This window comes from Aethalodelphis obliquidens, unplaced genomic scaffold, assembly GCF_003676395.1.
Source record: "Aethalodelphis obliquidens isolate GAN/ISIS:26980383/991018 unplaced genomic scaffold, ASM367639v1 scaffold7, whole genome shotgun sequence".
Classification (NCBI taxonomy): Eukaryota; Metazoa; Chordata; class Mammalia; order Artiodactyla; family Delphinidae; genus Aethalodelphis; species Aethalodelphis obliquidens.
In genome coordinates, this window is record NW_020837951.1 from 29,447,584 (window position 1) to 29,467,517 (window position 19,934).

Genomic DNA, 19,934 nt, shown 5'->3' on the forward strand with positions numbered 1-19,934 from the left:
CTAAGTCTTTGTTAAAAACTTCTAACTTCTCACTCTGTGCATCCATTCTCCTCCCAAGTTCTTTGATCCTCTTTCATATCATTACTCTGAACTCTTTCTCAGGTAGATTGCCTGTCTCCACTGAGTTCTTCTTCTCAGCTTTTACCTGTTTCTTCATCTGGAGCATGTTTCTCTGCTACCTCATTTTGTCTAAGTTTCTGTTTGTATTTTTATGTATGTGGTAGGTTAGTTACATTTCTTGACCTTGGCAAAGTGGCCCTCCGAAGGAGACGTCCTATGCATCCCAGCAATGTAACTCCTTCTTGTCACTCAAGCTCTGTGCTCTGGTGGTTCCCCCTAAGAGGGCTGTGCAGGTCTTTCTTTTGTGGTAGGCGGACTATGTGGGTGGTCTGGTAGGCTTGGTTGACTCCTAGTCTGGTTGTTTGCCAGGGCTTTATTTGTACACATGCTGTTTGCTGCTTTTTAGTGGGGCCTGGTCAGGAGGTGGATGCTTGTGGAACCCTAGGTGGTCCCAGGGCAAGTGCTGGCTCACGGGTGGGCATAGTCAGGATATCGAAGACACTAGGGCTATTCCCACACGTTGGCAGGTGAAGTCAAGTCCTGGGGTTAATGCCTGACTACAGTCATGCGGAGCTGTTTCCTGGAGTTTGGCTTCAGGGCCCAGGGATCCCAGAGTTCATTTCAGATTGTTGGCATTGGGGACCTGGTTCCTGACACAATTGGGCGTTGAGTCCAGGGTGTTCTGAAGGTTGTGTTGGCCTGCTAGTGGGCAGGGCAAGGGCCCAGCTGGTCCCAGGGTAGGGTCTGACCTATGTTGGTGGACTTGTTCCACAGGCTACGGGATCATAGTTATCTTGCTTCTGGTGTCTGGCCTCTGGTGGGCGAGGTTGGTCTGGAGGCTTGTGCACGCTTCCTGGCAAGAGGAGACAGTGCCTGCCCACTGGTAGGAGGAGCTGAGTCTTGGCCCTCTGGTGGGCAGGGCCATGTCCAGGGTGGGTCTAGTTGTTGCCATGGGCCCAGGAAGACTTTAGGCAACCTGTCTGCTGGTGGGTGGGACTGTGTTCCCTCTCAGTTATTTGTTTGGCCTAAGGTGTCCCAACATGGGTGCCTAGAGGCTGTTGGGTGGGGCCAGGTGTTGGTGGTAATCAGCCAAGATGTCAGCTGCCAGCAGCAGCAGTGTTCATGCAGCTGAATGTTCCCGAATATGTCTGAAAGCAGTATCCATGTCACCAGGGTTAGCTGCTGCCACCCTCTGCCTCTCCAGGAGACTCTGTAAGACCAGCAATTATGTCTGGCCCATGCTCCTATCAAATGACTGCTTTTTCCCTGTGTCCTGGTGCACATGAGATTTTGTACATGCCTTTTAAGAGTGGAGTCTATATCCCCCAGTCCTGTGGGACTACTGAGATTAAGCCCCACTGGCCTTCAAAGCCAAATGTTCTGGGGGCTCTACTTCCCTGTGCTGGACCCTCAGGCTGGGGAATCTGTTGTGGGGCTCCGAACTCTCACTTTTTGGGAAGAACCTCTGTGATATAATTTTTCTCTAGTTTGTGGGTTGCCCACCCCCGGGGGTAATGGGATTTGATTATATTGCCAGTCTACCCCTCCTACCCATCTTGTTGTGGTTCCTTATGTCTTTTATTGTAGAAGGTCTTTTCTGATAGGTTTCAGTCTTTTTCATTGATGGTTATTCTGCAGACAGTTGCGATTTTGGAGTCCTCGTGAGAGGAAGTGAGCTCAGGGTCTTTCTACTCCACCATTTTGGCCACTTCAGGCAATTGATTTTTGACTTGCCCACATGACTTGATTTTGCCGACAGAATGTGGGCAGAAGTAACACTGTGCCAATTCCGGGCAAGAGGCTTAAGAGGGTGCAAGGTTCCTTCTTGTTCCTTTTGTGGTCCTTTTAACTGTTACGAAAAGAACATGTCTTGGTCCAAGGACAATGAAAACATATGAAGCAAACCTCAGTCAGACCCTCAGCTTGAAGCAGAGCCTTACAGCTGATCCTGTGAGCAAGAAAAGTAGGAGTTAGTTATCGTAAACCACTGAGAATATGCAGGAATATCTGCGTAACATAAGTTGGTGATGCTGGAGAGTATTGGGAACTCTCATTCTATGCTGGTGGGAGTTAAGTTCTAACAAGTTTAGAAACTATTTGCTGGTGATTGATAGGTAGGTAGGTAACTTGCTAGTATAAATTTATAGATTTAGGTATCCTATAAGTCAAAAAATCCACTTCTAGTGAGAGACCTAACAAAAATGTGCACATATGTATATCCAAATCCAGACTTTTAAAGGTTATTAACAGTACCTTTCTAATCAGCAAAAACTTATAACAAACCAGGTGTTCAGCAATAGTGGATGGATAAAGAAATCATGGTATATTCACTCAATGGAAAAATCTTTAGAAATAAAAATACTGCTTCACACAACGGCATGAATCTTAAACATAAGTTAAGTTAAATAAGCCTAACACAATAGAGGCAATGCTATGATACTATTTACATGAATTATAAAATCACCCAGTTTATTCTTCAGTGTTGAAGTAAAGATAGTGGTTACTTTTGAGGTAGGGGTAGTGTGTGGATTGCGGCATGAAAGGGGCTTATGTGGAGCTCATAATATTCTATTTTTTCATTTGGATAGGGGTTACATGGATGTATTTACTGTGTAAAAGTTTGATGAGCTGAAAACTTATGGGTTGTGCCTTTTTTGTATTTTTATGTTTGTAACTTTTTAATATTACTTCAGAAAAGTATACTAAAAAGAGAGAGAGATTTAGCCTTTGGAGTTAAAGTTAGACTGACTAGATTTTAAAAACACAGGTTTTACGACTGTCTTAAAATGGTTGAATGGTCAATTTTCAGATGATTTCCTTTAAATCAAAAGAGATGTTTGGGGAATGCACATGTGCCTCCATGCTGTTTCTGTCACTAGCCAGAACTACACACAAGATATGGGATTGGATTAAAGAAAAGCCAGATTCAAGTTGAAAATCTTCCATACAAAATTCTCAAACTTATGTGTGGTTTGAGTTGACCAATAAAGACTTAATTCACTTCATTCTCTGCTGTCTCTCAGTTTCCATATCGAAAGTAAATCCCAGAGGTGATGGATATGTTGTTGACTCAGTGGGAGGAATCCTTTCACAGTGTATATATGTATCTAATTATCATGTTGTACACTTTAAATATCTTACAATTTTATTTGTCAGTTGTATCTCAATAAAGCTGAAAAACCAGGAGGATAACACATCTGGGATTTAAGAAATAAACCAATTTAGGGAAAAAAAACAAACCCAGTAAATCCCGGAGATAGCACTGACAACCTCTTTATACTGAGCCTGCCTCTTTTCTGTCGTGTGTGCTATTGCATATCATCTTAGACTCTGTGCTCTATTGTTACAAAGCAAATCATACTCTTACGAGTTGTAGCCACTCAGGACTTCAAGTGCTTCTGTCTACAGCTCTACCTGAAATTCTACTCCAGACTTGGATCCAGGGATTTGTGTAGCAGAATGGGGAACAAATCAGCCCAACATTGTTTCACTATCTCTTTTGCTCCTTGGGATAATCATTAGGCAATTTTTTTCCTCAATGAACCAAAACATGATAATATAACAGCAGTAATAGTTAGGTGCTTACAGTAATTTTCCAACTACTTCTCATGCTTGCATCTTTAAACTTTCTTCCTCAGTCAACCAAGAGTAATCCTTAGGACACCACATCTCAATTTCCAGGTTTTATTGCCTTGTCACTAGCAATAACAGAATACAAATACATCATACATATTATATTTACAATTTTACTAAGTATTTTTAAAGTAGAATGTGCATTTTCCTCCCAAATTTCTGGTATTTTGACTTAAAACTTAACAAAAAGGGAGAATTACTGATTCTATGGAAATCTGGTATAGTATTTTTCTTTTTTTCTCTTTTTCTTTACCTGACCTACAAAAGTTTTATCTGATTATCGATAATTCTTTATTTACTGACATAGGGGCAACTGGAACAACAGCAAAATAATAAGCATCTGAAATCACTGGACAATCTCCCATACATTTTTACAATAAAAGTATTTTAATTCTTATAGTATTCTCTTAGTAGTAGTTACTTTATCCATCTTACACACATGGCAACTGAGGTTCTCAAAATGATATGGTGCATATCAAATGGTATTTGTTTTGGAGAGAACTAATTGAATTCATTGTTCAGCTTCTACATATATGATATTTGTAAGTTAGAACAGGTAATTTAATGATTCTTACGTTCAGTTAAGTATACATTTATATTTGTATTTTTTGTTTTTTAAAATTATTTATTTATTTATAGCTGTGTTGGGTCTTCGTTTCTGTGCAAGGGCTTTCTCTAGTTGCGGCAAGCAGGGGCCACTCTTCATCACGGTGCATGGGCCTCTCACTGTCGCAGCCTCTCTTGTTGCGGAGCACAGGCTCCAGACATGCAGGCTCAGTAATTGTGGCTCACGGGCCCGGTTGCTCTGCGGCATGTGGGATCTTCCCAGACCAGGGCTCAAACCCGTGTCCCCTGCATTGGCAGGCAGATTCTCAACCACTGCGCTACCGGGGAAGCCCTTTGTATTTGTTTTGACAATCAAACAGAATAGTATAAAAACGCTAGCACACTGTAACACCTCAATAAATATTGGATACATTTCCCTCAACTTCAGAAGACTAATAATGTCCAGAAAGTAAAAAATCTTGTTAATGGCAAAACCGTATTTCAAACTCAAATCTGTCAGGCTCAAAAGCTTGTAAGTTTTATTCCTTAGACAGAGGGATTTTATAGAATTATGGTAATACTGGAAACAGGCCAGATTTTCTACCAAGTGCTCTAGATGTGGTGACAAGATATTATAAAATAGTATGTTATTTCCACATGTTTTATGGCTGAGACTGTAAAAGAAAAAAAAAAAAGTTGCCACAATTATCCAGTCAGACATAAAGTTTATATGTATTTAAACTGACTGTATATAATAAATTTGTTATTAAAATGACTAAAACTTTAGCTGTTCAGTATATAAAATAGCGGTAAAGGCTAAAATAAACAATAGACGCACTGAATGCCAAATGCCACTCAAAATGTAAATGTAGTAATATGTTAATATAATTAAAGATAAAATTGGTCTCTAATTTAAATGCAATTTGATGACAAAAAGAAACAATAAATATATCAAGAAGAAAGGTTCCCCAGTGTTGATTGTTACAGCACCAAATATGCCAGTTTTATTGTACTAAGAGTAAATCCTGACAAAATAAACGGTTTCCTGCCTTTTTTCTCTTCTCCTCCTTTAAAATAATTGATAAGAATCACAAAGAGGGTGAAGGACAGCAAGCAACAATTCAAAATACTGTTAGGTTTTACTATGGAAAGAGACTCAGGATATCAGTTGAGTGAATATTTTCCAGTATGTTATCTAAAGACACCTGTGAGGTACCAGATTCATTTGGGTAAAACAAAAAATAAATCCCAGGCATACTATGTTTAAAGTGTGTACATATATTGTGATTATATACATCCAAACATTTGGTAATTGTACGACTCACACAACCATTAACTTTATGCACTTTCTCAAGTGATGCGTGACAAAGTACAATTATCATCATGTAGAATAGTAAATATATTTTAATATTAAAGCAGTAATCTAAGGTTCCACTTCCATTATGGCTGAGAGAATCCTATCAGATCAGTCCTCTCAAGGTACTAACCATAAATTCTAAAAACCAAAACATAAAACCTGCTTGAAGGCACTGGAAAATGAACAAAAGCAGGCAGAAACTGGAAGAGAGTTGACAATTGAAAGGAAAAAAAAACAGCCTTGGGTAGGCTTCAGGATTTTAGCCTAAGAATAAGTCCCTATTTGTGCCATGTGAGACAGCTAAAATTCCAAAGAAAACCTGCAGTTTTAGTGGCTTGAAGACACGGAGGGTAGAATTCAGGGAAACTAAAGCTGTTGAATATTGGGGCAGGAAATCCTAGAAAAAAGAGAGAGCACAAGAGTGAGGGAACCCAGATTCCTATGAATAAACTCTGTTTAAATATCCACTGAAACCTGAGCCATGAATGCATGGGGCAAAATCCAAATTATCAAAAACTGAACAAAAATTTGAGCTGCCGCTCTCCACAAAGGAGATAGAGTTTGCAGTTTGCCTCTTCAGATTAACATAACAGAATCTATCATTTTTATATTACATACAGGGATGTGTGTGTCCATATTTAGTTCTTATACTCATCAAATCCCAATAGTAAGGAATTATTCTCCACTAACAATGTGATCTCGTGTACAAATCCAGTCTCTCCAGATATTTACATAGGTTCCCAGAGTAATTTGTCCACAGTTTCCCCATCCTCTAAACAGTTCTAGAATATTGGTCAACACTTGTCTTACTGCATGCAAGGAGGACATGAATCTGGAGGGGCAGAGACAGAATGCTATAGTCTGAATGTGTCTTCCCCCCTTCCCCAGATTCATATGTTGAAAGCTAATCCCCAGTGTGATGATATTTGTAGGTGGGTCTTTGGGAGATGATTAGGTCATGAGGGCAGATCCCTCATGAATGAATTTAGTGCCCTTATAAAAGAGACCCCAGAAAGCTTCTGTACAGCAAAGAAAACCATCAAGAAAATGAAAAGGCAACCTACTGAATGGGAGAAAATATTTGCAAATCATATATCTGATGAGGGGTTAATATCCAAAATATATAAAGAACTCATACAACTCTAACAGAAAAAACAATCAATTAAAAACTGAACAGAATATCTGAATAGACATTTTTCCAAAGAAGATAATACAGATGGCCAACAAATACATGACAAGATAATCTACATTATTAATCCTCAGGGAAGTGAAAATCAAAACCGCAATGAGATAACCCCTCACACCTTTTAGAATGACTATTATCAAGAAAACTAGAAGTAGCAAGTGTTAGTGAGGATGTGGAGAAAAGGGAACCCTCGTGCACTGTTGGTGAGGCTGTAAATTAGTGTAGCCACTATAGAAAATGGTATGGAGGTTCTTCAAAAAACTAAAAATATAACTACCATATGCTCCAGCAATTCCACTTCTGGGTGTCTATCCAAAGAAAACAAAAACACTAATTCAAAAAGATATATGCACCCCTGTGTTCACTGTAGCACTATTTACAATAGCCAAGACATGGAAAAAAACCTAAGTATCCATGAATGGGTGAATGGATAAAGAAATTGTATGTACATATATACAGCTATATATGTTATATATAGTTATATACATAAACTAAGCTCATAGATACAGAGAACAGGTTTTTGGTTGGGAGAGACAAAAGGTGGGGTCTGTGAGAAATGGGTGAACTGTTCTTGGTGTTGTTTTTTGCGTTTTTTTTTTTTTTTAGTTTAAATAAATTGAATACCAAAAAATTGCTCTAATTTGCAAAAGTAGCTAAAGACAGAGCTAATAGCTAAACCCAATTCTGTTTGACTCAAAAGCCTATGAAATTTATACCACAAAAACTTTCAGGAAAAATAATTCTAATTCTAAACATACTGTTTCATCATATGTTTACCCAAAGGAAATGATAAAAATCGTTTTTTTTTTAATTTAAAAAAAGAGAGTCATCATTTCCTGAAAATGTGGAGAGAATGTTTTAAATTTTTTAAATTTTAAAGTACAAGAAACGTTTTATGTCTGTACAGTTCTATTGATAAACTGGTTATATCAACCCAAGATATAAGTAAGATTATCAGGGAACCTTAGCTCATCGTAGCATTTTCATTGAGGCACAGTCTGCAATTTAAAATGTTCAATAAAATGCTTTTATTACTGTGCAAGCTGTACATAAAGTGTTGCATTTGAATATGAAAGGAACACTTTCTGTTTTCTAAAGAGGCGATCAACTAGATCAAGATGCATCTCCATTATTGTTACCTCTCCCTGCAGTATCAATGAGGAAAACTAAATACTACTTTAAAAAATGAAAAAAATTAAATTTCCAGGTTATAAGCAGATTATAGACGAGGAAGTTTATAATCTAAGAGATGACTTGTTTAAAAATATTTTAAGAGGAACTCAATGAAAAACAGGTGATGGTGTACTAAAGAAACTGTTCTGAGTTATATGAGATGAAGGTTGAATTTGACAGGTTCTAAAGATCATGCAGATCTTTGAGTGTTCATATATGAGGAGTATGTTATCATATAGGGACTTGGGCTCTGGAGTCAGACAGACCTAACTTTAATTACTCTTCTTAATTGCTCTATGTAACTCTGTGTATACAGTATTATATAAATTTTCTCTGACTCAGTTGTCCTATTCGTCAAACGAGGATCATAAGAAATAGTGTGTATATATCATAGAACTGATGTAAAATTATATGAAACAATACAGGTAAATATCTATTGGAGAGCTGGGCTTTTTGTAAACAAATTCTAGTTGTTGTGTGGAAGAAAAATGTGAGGATTAGAAAAGCAGTAGAATTCTTTATATTTTACATACTGAAAGTTACTAAGTCATTATTCATAGCATTGCCTCAGTTCTAATCAGTTTAAGCCTAAAGGCAATACTTGAGTTATATGAATTGATGCCATTTGTTAGAAAACATTTTTTCAAAAATGATTCACTGAATAGGCCCATGATGTATCCATCAAAATTTTCAATTCTTCATTTGCCCACAGTAAAGTAATTATACACTGTCAAGATTTTACTTGTTTATTTGGAAACTGAGTAAGAGAAAACATTTAAAAAGAAAACATCATTTGTTCTTCTGTGCTAGACCGTTTACATAGTTTATTTCATTTAACCATTTTAATCTCTCAAGGTTAGCTATTCTAAGTCTCTTAGGTGAGAAACTTGATCTTATTAAAATAATTAGTAAATTAAAATAAATCACCGTTTTCTATAAAATTATTTTCATTTATACATCTTAATTTTGACTCCAGGATGCTGCATTCATATATGCTTTGCTCAGTTTTTACCTGTAATCAATATATAAGATCCTTTGTTTTGAGGTAATAAATCACCATTTGATTTTTCATGACAGAAGACAAACATTTCCCAGGGTCCTGGATTTATCAACTCCTGTCCTTCCTGAAATCTTAACCAAAGTCTGACTGTTCTTTTTCAGTGTTCTTTGCTTTTCATTCTCTGAAACTTAACTCTTCTTATTAAAATCCACTACTACTGTGTAATTCAAATACTTCTACATAATTTTGTGAAAACACTCATGATTATTCCCCTTTAACTGTATTCTTACTGTTTACTTAGCTGAGGATGGACAGCTTCTTGTCTTCTTTCTCTTCTATAGCATGCCATGGTGATAATGTACAGATTTCTCATAGAGACTTAATTTCTTATATATGGATACCCTAATGCAGCATAAGGAAACCTCATTGTCATTCTTCTTAGGAGGTAAAGGAAACAGAACAGAATCAGCAGGAAAACAACCATGTTCAGCAGATTGGTGCTTCTTGCATTGGGATTTTAAATTGAGGATGCTGAAATTAGGATGAATTAGGAAAAAAAAAACAGTACTCTGGTGGGTTCATAGAAGTTCAGAAATATGATATTTAGTCCCATTACTTTAAGGAAATGATATAGAGGAAAAGTAAGCCAAGTAAACAAAGAATACCACATACAGAGTACAAGGTCTTACACAGTTACCATTTAAGACTTAATCTTGCCTATTGGCTTCCTGGCATTTTGCTTGGAATCACTTTGCATTTGGGTAAAATTAAAGTTTTTCTACTCTTAAGTCTTTCTAAAGAGAAAGATGATATGTCTTTCAATTTATGCTAAGGAAAGAGAATTAAGGAAAAAATAAAGAAAAATGATAAGGATGTACATAAATGAATGGGCAGTTATTCTTGAATAGAATTATAAATTAGTACAATTTTTCTGGAAGAAAATTTGGCAATATCTATCAAAGTGTTAAATTATCTTAGATCTTCAAACTTTACTTTTAGAAATATATTGTAGGGACTTCCCTGGTGGCAGTGATTAAGAATCTGCCTGCCAATGCAGGGGACACAGGTTCGAGCCCTGGTCCAGGAAGATCCCGCATGCCACGGAGCGAGTATGCCCGTGTGCCACAACTACTGAGCCTGTGCTCTAGAGCCTGCGAGCCACAACTACTAAGCCTGCGTGCTACAACTACCGAAGCCCGCGTGCCTAGAGCCCATGCTCTGCAGAAAGGAAGCCACCGCAATGAGAAGCCCGTGCACTGCAACAAAGGGTAGCTTCTGCTCACCACAACTAGAGAGAAAGCCCGCACGCAGCAATGAAGACCCAATGCAGCCAAAAATAAATAAATAAACAAAAATAAATATAATTAATTTAAAAAGAATGTATTTTTAAAAAGAAATATATTGTAGGGTAATGATAAATAACAAGGGCAAATGTATATATTTATATTAATATGCTATATATTTATACATAGTAATATATACATACATATTCTTGTATAACAAAAGTAGTTATAATACATAAAATTACTGTGTGTTTACTAAATACAAGCCACTGTGGGTTTTGCTTAGTCTACTCATTAAATCCTGAGGGCATTGTTATTATAAGAACAACAACCACTAACACTGATGTTCCATGTAATGTGACTGCAGGGCCCAGCCTTTTAAAGAAATCACATACTTTAGTGGAAAACTAGAAGAAACATAGATTCTAAAAAATAGAAATTTAATTATATAAATTATTAGACAAATATATAATATAATACAAGTAGCCATTTAAATGATATCAAGGAGACATATTCATGGCCCTGGAAAGAGTTCAAAATATACATAGTCATATATGTATATTCCAACAAGATAGCTGTTATGAAACTATATGTGTAATTTCATTTCATGGTATGTATATGCATGGTATGTGTATGTGCAGATATATGGAAATATATACATATGCATGAATTTGTATATCTCAGTGTATATATGTACATTCATATGCATACATACAGACAAGTATACATATACTTGTTTCTATACATATTTGTATGTGTACACATGTATGCATGTATATGTAGATGAATGTGTCTCCTGATATCTTTGTGTATGTATAATTATATATACAATAAAAGTGTGCATATGTATATTATATACACACATAGAGACATGCAAACATACATATATATGTGCATATCTGAATGCATATATGTGTACCCATGTGTGTATATATGTACACAAATGCATACATGTATATATGCACCTATGACTGTGCGTGTGTGGTGTCTATAAATGAGCAGATATCTTTGTATCTAATATTGTTATTAGAGGTATATATATTATATATATATATATTTTAATGCAGTATATATTTTATTACTTTGTACTAATACATTCTCATATTACACAGGCAATTTAGTGGACGAATGTTTCTTTTGATATTTGAATAATCTGAAAGAACACAAACAGAATTATACATAAAAAAATACTCACTTTGATAACAATAACAAAAAAAGACAAGTTAAACAACAACATGATTTCTAATAATGTCACAAACATTCATATATACATGTACATATAGCTTACTTTAAAAACATTTGTAGGTCATTTTGTATCTGAAAGTTTTGCCAAATAATTTATGGATATATTTTCCAAGCTGGAGAGATAAGATGGTATTGACACTGGTATTGATGGTATTGATCAACCATCACACTCAATCTTTTGAAAAGAGAAAAAGTTTAATTTGAAATATAACCACAACAGTGCTGATTCACCAAAGTTGAACTTAAACATACATCATTTAATGCCGGCCTGTAGACAAAGTAGTGGTTTTTAAAAACTACTTTTTCTGTTGTCTGTTTTCCTACCTAAATTTCTTACTATCATAAACTTCTTAATTGTTTCCATTGGGTATTTTAAGAAATAATTTTATCTGTAAAAAATGACTATTTTTCTTCTCAATATTTGAATCTTTTAAAAATATCTTGTTCTGTTTCATTTGCTAGGAGCAAAGTAGAAATGTAAAATCAATGTCAAAATCCATAGTTTGTACTTGATTTTAATAGGATTGCTTTTAATGTTTCTTCAGTAATATAATGTATAATGTAGAGGTCTGTTGGATGATCTTATACTTTTCAGTTATGTGAAAAAATAGATATACCTGTTTGCATTAATTTGTTTGAGATAGATTATCTGTCAGTTGCAACAGCATGAGTCAAACTAAACAGATACTCATTTTCTTTCCCTTATATCTATCATAATTATAAAACTTACTGTTCCTTTGATTTCTGAGAAAACACATCAAGTATGTTAATCCTTTCTTCACAATTGCCAAACATGAATTTAAATTTAAAATGTGATGATTTTAACTGTTTGCAATTATTTATTATCACATCTTCTGTTATAAATTACTTTGCATCCTGCTTTAAATTATTTCACTTTTAAATTATTATTCATTATCATTCCATATCATTAAAAAGACTTCACTCCTTGGCTACAAAACGTGCTAATATATGCTAGTGGGATGTAATTTTTAACGTGTCTTGTTTTCTGTTTTCATAGCTTTTTTGTGTGTGTGGCTTTGTGGATGTCACACTGTATACCTCTAATTCAAGATGTCAAAGCTCCAAAAACACCTTCTCACTTATCAAATAACTTAAAAATAGAGGGTCAAATTTTTAACTTTTTTCCTAATATTACATAAATAGCTGGGTAGATGGATAGATAGATACATAGATGGATATTGGTACAGTTATAAATGTGCATAAGCATACCCCTCATATATATATACACACACACACACTCACAACACACATGTATATGCACATATGTGTATGGATGCATGCATATATACTACATATATGTGTATGTGTGCATGTATGTATGACATGGCTGTGTCGTAAAATAAAGCAAAATCTCATGGTCATGCCAATATTTTTTAAACATCTGTGAATTCCTCTCAGATCAACCCCTTCAATCAAAATATTTATTTAGAATTTTTATTATATATACAAACAATGAATTCATATATAGTTTTATCACTTACTTATTTTTAAACATTTTTTTGTTTTCTTTGGGTTTGAATATGAATGTATGTTTAAACCTGATCTGATTTCCTGAAAATAAGTGAAATTATGGTAATTAAAGGGCCTACATTATAATGTCATTGTAAGAATTGTTAGTTAATATATGCAAATAATTAAGAATAGCGTTTGAGCAGAGCATTATTTAAGCTCATGATTAGCCATTTTCATCATTATTATTATTCACATTTTCCATTTTGTAAATAATCTATAATAGCTTATTATTTCATTAGTTCATTATTTCACTTGGGACACTGATAATTCAGTTAATATGTGAAATTGACCTGTAATTTGTTTCTCCTAGATTGTTGGCATTTTACACACACAGGTGTGTATGCACACAGGTACACTCATGTTTTATTAGCCTGAAATCGTTTTTGGAACATTTCTTCTTTTGTGTATTTGTTGAAAAAGTGTGTACATTTGGTGTTATCTACTTCATGAAAGTTTGGTGGAGCTTGTAAAACAGAGTGTAGGTTTTCTTTTGATAGAAGATTTGTATCTAAAAAATCAATTTATAATTATAGTATTATTCATACTTTCTATTTTTTTTGAGACAGTTTTGGTAAGTTGTATTTTCTAGGAATGTTTTCATTTCACCTAAATTTTCACGACTTGATAAAATTTTTACAGTTCTGTTTTGTAAGTTTATTTTGTAAGAGATTTATTTATTTGTCTGTTTTATAGGACTACTTTTTGTCTCCAGGTATTAACCTTATACTATATTTGTATCTTAGTGAATAGTCTAGTTTTTCTTAATATTTTCCTTTTATATTGATTGGATAAGTATAATTTTAACAACTTTTAAGCTAAATGTGTATGCTTTTCAGTATTCCCTATCTTGTGATCTAAGCATTTAATGGTATACTTTAAGTGTTGCTTTAGATGTCTCCTGTGAGTTTAAAGTTTAGTATTTTTATTATCATTCAGTTTGAAATATTATGATATATTTAGAGTTACTTTTTCAATTGTCCAATATATTTTTTATCTTTTTTTTTATTGGAGTATAGTTGATTTACAATGTTGTGTTAGTTTCAGGTGTACAACAGAGTGAATCAGTTATACATGTACATATATTCATTATTTTTTAGATTCTTTTCTCATATAGGTTATCACAGAACACTGAGTAGATTTCCTGTGCTATACAGTAGGTCCTTGTTGGTTATTTACCTTATATATAGTAGTGTGTGTGTGTGTGTGTTCATCCCACGCTTCTGATTTATCCCTCCCTGCCACATTTCCCCTTTGATAACGTGTCTGTTTTTGATATCTGTACGTTTATTTCTGTTTTGTAAGTTCATTTGTTTTCTTTTTTTAAAAAATTAGTTTTCACATATGAGTGATATCATATGATATTTGTCTTTATCTGACTTACTTCACTTAGTGTGATATTCTCTAGGTCCATCCATATTGCTGCAAACAGCATTATTTCATTCTTTTTTATGGCTGAGTAATATTCCAATGTATATATATATCCATTCCTCTGTCAATGAACATTTAGGTTGCTTCCATCTCTTGACTGCTGTAAATAGTAATGCAATGAAAATTGGGGTGCATTATGGTGCATTTGGATTATGGTTTTTGCTGGATATATGCCCAGGAATGGGGTTACTGGATCATATGGTAACTATTTTTAATTTTTTTGTAAGTAACCTCCATACTGTGCTCCATAGTGGTTGTACCAGTTTACATTTCCACCAACAATGTATAAGGGTTCCCTTTTCTCCACACCTTCTCCAGCATTTATTGTTTGTAGACTTTTTGATGATGGCCATTCTGACTGGTGTGAGGTGATACCTCCTTGTAGTTTTGAGTTGCATTTCTCTGATAATTACTGATGTTGAGCATCTATTCATGTGCTTTTTGGCCATCTGTATGTCTTCTTTGGAGAAACGTCTATTTAGATCTTCTGCCAATTTTTTGATTGGGTTGTTTGTTTTTTTGACATAGAGTTGCATGAGCTGTTTTTATATTTTGGAGATTAATCCCTTGTTGGTTGCTTCATTTGCAAATATCTTCTCCCATTCTGTGGGTAATCTTTTCCTTTTGTTTATGGTTTCCTTTGCTGTGCAGAAGCTTTTAAATTTACTTAGGTCTCATTTATTTATTTTTGTTTTTATTTTCATTACTCAGAAGGTGGATCCAAAAAGACATCACTGAGATTTATGTCAGAGGTGTTCTACTCTTATATTTTCCTTTAAGAGTTTTGTAGTGTCCAGCCTTACATTTAGGTCTTTGATCCATTTTGAGTTTTTGTGTATGGTATTGGATTATTTTTGTTTATGGTGCTAGATCCTTTTTATCTTTTTTAAATTCCATTTTTATTTGTTTTCTCACTCTACTTGTTTCTTTATACACGTGTGAGTTATAATAAATATTCTAATCCAGTTTTTGTTTTACAATAGTTACTCTTAATGTTATTTTCCAATTCTTAATGAAGTCTAAAGTAAATTGGTACCTTGTCTCCTGAAAAACACAAGGGCTTTAAAATACATGGTCTCCTATTACTTCTCTCCTCATGTGACATGTCATTTTTGTTCTGTAGTTTCGTTATTTTTAATCACACAAATTCTTATTATATAATTTATGATTTCACACAGACCATGTTTCAACTCTTCCTGTCAGTTTCACTGTGTACCCTTCCACCTTGTAGCACAGATGTTTGGTCTGAGATTGTTTTAATTCTTCCAAAAAGTATTCTTTAGAAGTCTACTCTTTCAATAATTATCAATTTCAGATATTATAATATTGAATATCTTATGTCTTCCATTTGCTCTGTTCCTTTCTACCTAGAGTCTCATAAGATAATATGTAAAATATTCTCATCCTATCCTCCAAGTATCTTATAATATTTTATATTCCTAATCATTTTGTATTTTGTTATCAATTTTGTATAATATCTTTATTTCTATCTCTTATGTCATTTACTTTCTTTTCAGCTTTATTCATCTTTCTAGTTACACACCCAATGAGTTTAGTATGTATATACATATATACATATATGTAATTAATGTTTTGCTAGTTCACTCGAGTACATATTTTTCTGTAGCTATTTCGTACATGACTGACATATTCAGGATTTGATTTACACACATATTTCATATCATAGTTTTTAAGATGTTGTATCTGATAACTGGGGAATATTTCACACATACATTGTATATGTGGTTGCCAAACAGATTCACATGGGACATAGATTTTATTCAGCACCAATGTTCACTTATGAATAAAAAATGATACATACCAGGAATTGCAGTGTACACACTGCAGTTAATTGCATCATCAGTTGCATCACCAGTATTGGTTTGGGTCTTTGGTTGTATTCAACAGAAAGTGATGCTGAAAACATTAATAAAAAAAGAAGAGATTTATTTGAAAAAATGTTGAATACTTAGTTTAGGTTAGAATATCAATCAGTAAATAAGCTGAGTGAAAAATTTTTAAAAAGTTTAATTATGTTTTACCAGTAAGAGTCTAGCTAGGATGCTACAGAAGCTGCAGGACCTTGTCAGCATCTCTGGACATCACTGCTGAGTAAGTTTTAGAGAGATTTTTAGAGACAAATCCTGTCACAGGAACATCTAGAAAGATTGCCTTTGAATCTGGAAACAGAAACATTTATTGCATACTTAATATGCTCCAGATCCTCTGCTAAGTACTTTAACTGTATTATTTAATTTGTACAAGGACTTTGAGATTGTATTATTTTCTTTTATTACATAAGGGAATTGAGGCTCATAGGATTTAAAAAAGTAATGGTCATACCTCTAATAAAAGTAAAATCCAGATTATGTACCTATATTCGTCTGATTTTTTCCTCTGTGACTGTTAAATATTTCTTTATTTCACTGTCAGTTTTTTAAAAACTGATGCCCTGTTAAGGAAGACCTTCTCAAAACAATTGATAGGACTTTGGCATAATGGACATAAGAAATAGTTAGAGACCAGATATCACTGCCTGACAATTTGAACCCCCTGGGATGTTTTTTTTTTTTTTTTTTTTTTTTTTTTTGCATCTTGAAAGCTCTGTGATCATAATCTTCTGTCTCATCCAACAACCTTGGTCTTTTATGCTGCGTTAACTTTCTGATACTGGCCAGGTTTTCCATCTCACCAACATAGCAAGATTATTCAGGACTCATTCTTGTTCCATTTAATGGGACAAGCCCAAAGAATATTTCTTGGAGTTCTGGAATGAAAAATTGATTGGATTTTTAAAAGTTGAAAAGGGAAGAGAAAACAGTTATAATTTTAAAAAGAGAAAAATAAAAGAAGTATTTCTAGAAACAAATAGAAATTTCTTTTGACTGGAGATTCAGAGTGTTCAAGAGGAGCTGTCACTAAAACTCTCAGAATCCCAGGAACAAAGGGAAGAAGGAAACCAAGTAATGTGTAAAAAAAAATGTACATCTTTACAAGGAAGCTCAAAATATTGTTGAAAATAGCAAAAACTTAGAAACCATCTAAATTTCCCTTAATTGATGATTGGCTAAATCAGTGGTTTCCCTCCAGTGATAATTTTGTCTCTCAAAAAACATTTGGCAATTTTGGGAAACATTTTTGATTGTCACATGTGCATTGGGGACAGCTACTGGCATTTCATGGGGAGAGGTCAGTGATGCTACTGGGCATCCTATAACGCACAGCACAACCCCCACAACAAAAAATTATCCAGCCCAGTATGCCAGTAGTGCCAACAATGAGAAACCCTGAATTAAATCAATCGGAATACATGAATACTATGAATATCAAGGAACCATTTAAGAGAAGGCAGTAAACCCATGTACATACTGTCATGGAAAGATCCTCAAGCAATTATATATTTGAAAAATAGAAAAAGCTAAATGTTTAATATTATTCCTTCATTTAGATATTAAAAACCAAAAAAAAAGTATATATGCTTAGGTATATAATGATAATGGTAATGATATTGAACCTTTACTAATTGCCTGTCACTGTCCTGAATGTTTTAAATGTATTCAGTTATTTAATCCTCCCAGCAATCCTAACATATAGGTACTATTATTATCAACATTTTATATATGAAGGAGACACAAAAAAGAAGGAAATTTGCTCAGTATGACACAACAATTCAGTAAAGAGTCTGGTACACGAGTCCATACAATCTGGCTCCAGGGAGCATATATCTTCTATACTTTCCAATAATATTAATTTAAAAGACAAGAAAAAATTATTTTTAAAAGCCTACTAAATTCTGGGGAAACAAATCAGGGTGTGAAAAGCTTGGAAATAGATGCTCTTTTATTTTTCTCTCTATACTTAGGTGCAGTGTTTAAATCTTTTCAAAAATATTTCTTCATTGTCTGTAAATTTTTAAAGAGTAAACAGGGACACCCAACATAGGACAAAGCAACTATACTAACTTTAAAAAAAAAAAAGGGGGGAAACTTAAGCTAATGTGTTGAAATGTTCCATAAAGATTGATTAGGTAGCAACTGAATTTAAAAGGCCAGAAAGCTACATGTAAAAGAATGAAACTAGAACACTCCCTACACCATACACAAAAATAAACTTAAAACGGATTAAAGACCTAAATGTAAGGCCAGACACTGTAAAAGTCTTAGAGGAAAACATAGGCAGAACACTCTGTGACATAAATCACAGCAGGATCCTTTTTGACCCAACACCTAGAGAAATGGAAATCAAAACAAAAATAAACAAATGGGACCTAATGAAACTTAAAAGCTTTTACACAGCACAGGAAACCATAAACAAGATGAAAAGACAACCCTCAGAATGGGAGAAAATATTTGCAAGTGAAGCAACTGACAAGGGATTAATCTCCAAAATTTACAAGCAGCTCATGCAGCTCAATATCAGAAAAACAAACAACCCGATCCAAAAATGGACAGAAGATCTAAATAGACATTTCTCCAAAGAAGATGCCAACAAACACATGAAAGGATGTTCAACATCACTAATCATTAGAGAAAGGCAAATCAAAACTACAATGAGGTATCACCTCACACTAGTCAGAATGGCCATCATCAAAAAATCTACAAACAATAAATGCTGGAGAGGGTGTGGAGAAAAGAGAACCCTCTTGCACTGTTGCTGGGAATGTAAATTGATACAGCCACTATGGAGAACAGTATGGAAGTTCCTTAAAAAACTAAAAATAGAATTACCGTATGACCCAGCAATCCCACTATTGGGCATATACCCTGAGAAAACCATAATTCAAAAAGAGTCATATACCACAATGTTCATTGCAGCTCTATTTACAATAACCACGACATGGAAGCAACCTAAGTGTCCATGAACAGATGAATGGATAAAGAAGATGTGGCACATATATACAATGGAATATTACTCAGCCATTAAAAGAAATGAAATTGAGTTATTTGTAGTGAGGTGGGTGGACCTAGAGTCTGTCATACAGAGTGAAGTACGTCAGAAAGAGAAAGACAAATACCGTATGCTAACGCATATATATGGAATCTAAAAAAAAAAAAGTTCTGAAGAACCCAGGGGTGGGACAAGAATAAAGTCTCAGATGTAGAGAATGGACTTGAGGACATGGGGAGGGGGAAGGTTAAGCTGGGACAAAGTGAGAGAGTGGCATGGACATATATACACTACCACATGTAAAATAGATAGCTAGTGGAAAGCAACCACATAGCACAGGGAGATCAGCTCGGTGCTTTGTGACCACCTAGAGGGGTGAGATAGGGAGGATCAGAGGGAGATGCAAGAGGGAGGGGATATAGGGATATATGTATATGTATAGCTGATTCACTTTGTTATAAAGCAAAAACTAAGACGCCACTGTAATTATACTCTAATAAAGATGTTAAAATAATAATAATAATAAAAAAAGTCCAGAAAGTTTCTCCACAGTCCCAGGAAGGAAGGGAGAAATGGAGGAAGGAAGGGAGAAATGGAGGAAGG

The 19,934-nt window shown here is 34.4% G+C and overlaps 1 pseudogene; it reads left to right on the forward strand.

Moving 5' to 3' along the window:
* Window positions 1-1,154: 1,154 nt before the first annotated feature.
* The window catches only part of LOC113619421 (protein zyg-11 homolog A-like), a 49,318-nt pseudogene continuing 30,538 nt past the window's right edge, over window positions 1,155-19,934 (forward strand).